Raw genomic sequence first — 2,500 nt, 5'->3', positions numbered from 1 at the left:
GTTATTCAAGGGGCAAAATAAATTCACGAGAGTAGGTCCGATTACCGCTGGATCAGACGACGATTGTAACTTGTTGGATACGAATGTATCCGATGTATGTACGTCGTCCGTCTCAGATCTGTAGTAAGTGGGCCTACCCAAGATGCACACGATAATTTTAGCTTAAACCATGCCGAAAAGTCGACTTCACGTCGTGCATCGGTACAAAATTATTCAAGGGGCAAAATAAATTCACGAGAGTAGGTCCGATTACCGCTGGATCAGACGACGATCGTAACTTGTTGGATACAAATGTATCCGATGTATGTACGTCGTCCCTCTCTGATCTACGGTACGTGGACCGACCCAAGATGCACACGATAATTTTAGCTGACTTCATGCCGAAAAGTCGGTTCACGTCATGCATCGGTATCTTAAATCGCGCCGTAAAGTCGTTCACGTCATGCATCGGTATCTTAAATCGAGCCGAAAAGTCGGCTCACGTCATGCATCGGCGTCTTTTTTTTGTGCCACCGATGCATGACGTGAACGACCCTAGGGCGCGATTTAAAGCCATACCGATGCATGACGTGAACGACTTTTCGGCTCGATTTAAGATACCGATGCATGACGTGAACGACTTTACGGCGCGATTTAAGATACCGATGCATGACGTGAACGACTTTACGGCGCGATTTAAGATACCGATGCATGACGTGAACGACTTTACGGCGCGATTTAAAGCTATACCGATGCATGACGTAAACAAGATCACACCGATGCAGCACGTTAACATTAAAGCCCGCCTAATCCGATCGATGGAGGCCGTCTCGAGTGTCCAACTTGCTCACAAGAGCCGAGAAACAAACCGATGCATCACGTAGACAAGATCGTACCGAATGTTAACACAATCCAGAAGGAAATAATCTTAGATGAATATCGATTCTGATTATTGATTTTTCTTTCGCGATATTGATAGAAGACATCTGAATGAATTTCGAATTAATTCCGAAATCAAAAAAATATTTTCAATAAATTTTTTTTTCTAGAGTACCTCGGTCTTTTCTATTTTTTTCCAAGTTTCGTACGTCAATCAACATACATCCCAGAAAAAATCATCTCTCTAACTATCCTGGTTCAAAAGTTGTATCGGAACATTTCACGTCGAAAAAGAACATAGGCGAAAAAGGACGTGAACATTATTCCTTATAAAAACCAAACCCGACCATGGATTTTGATTCTGATTGTTGATTATCGCTATTAGAACACATTAGGAGGCAACCAAATCAAATTTGAGAAAATTCCACGATCAGAAAATTTTTTTCGAAAAAAAAAAAAAAAATTCGAGAACACCTCGGTCATGGCAAGTTATTTCCCACAATCCATTCCCCAATCAACGTACATCCCAGAAAAAATCATCTCTCTAACTATCCTGGTTCAAAAGTTGTATCGGAACATTTTCACGTCGAAAATATATCTCTAAGTCCAGACCGATGCACCACGTAATCTCGGGCAGACCGATGCACAACGTAAATGACGATCGGGACCGGGGCGATCGGTCGTATCTGACACCGCCGGCTCGGTTCTAACATCGTCAATGAGTCGGGGTTGAAAAAAAGGACGTGAACATTATTCCTTATAAAAACCAAACCCGACCATGGATTTTGATTCTGATTGTTGATTATCGCTATTAGAACACATTAGGAGGCAACCAAATCAAATTTGAGAAAATTCCACGATCAGAAAATTTTTTTCGAAAAAAAAAAAAAATTCGAGGACACCTCGGTCATGGCAAGTTATTTTCCACAATCCATTCCCCAATCGACGTACATCACAGAAAAAATCATCTCTCTAACTATCCTGGTTCAAAAGTTGTATCGGAACATTTTCACGTCGAAAATATATCTCTAAGTCCAGACCGATGCACCACGTAATCTCGGGCAGACCGATGCACAACGTAAATGACGATCGGGACCGGGGCGATCGGTCGTATCTGACACCGCCGGCTCGGTTCTAACATCGTCAATGAGTCGGGGTTGAAAAAAAGGACGTGAACATTTTTCCTTATAAAAATCAAACCCGATCATGGATTTTGATTCTGATTGTTGATTATCGCTATTAGAACATATAAGGAGGCAACCAAATCAAATTTGAGAAAATTCCACGATCAGAAAATTTTTTTCGAAAAAAAAAAAAAATCGTAATCACCTCGGTCATGGCGAGTTATTTTCCGTATTTCATTCCACAATCAACGTACAACATAGAAGAAATCATCTCTCTAACTATCCTGGTTCAAAAGTTGTATCGGAACATTTCACGTCGTAATATCTCGCCAAGTCCAGACCTCGGCGATAGGTAGTATCTGACACCGTCCGCTCGGGACTGACATCGACTTGGACTCGGGCTGATGATGGGGAGGCGTTTAAGGACGTGAACATTTTTCCTTATAAAAATTAAAGTCGACAATGAATATTGATTCTGATTACTGATTTACGCTTTAAAAACACATTAGAAGGCAACC

Source organism: Harmonia axyridis, chromosome X (genome assembly GCF_914767665.1).
Source record: "Harmonia axyridis chromosome X, icHarAxyr1.1, whole genome shotgun sequence".
NCBI classification, from domain to species: domain Eukaryota; kingdom Metazoa; phylum Arthropoda; class Insecta; order Coleoptera; family Coccinellidae; genus Harmonia; species Harmonia axyridis.
This window is presented reverse-complemented; position numbering follows the sequence as displayed.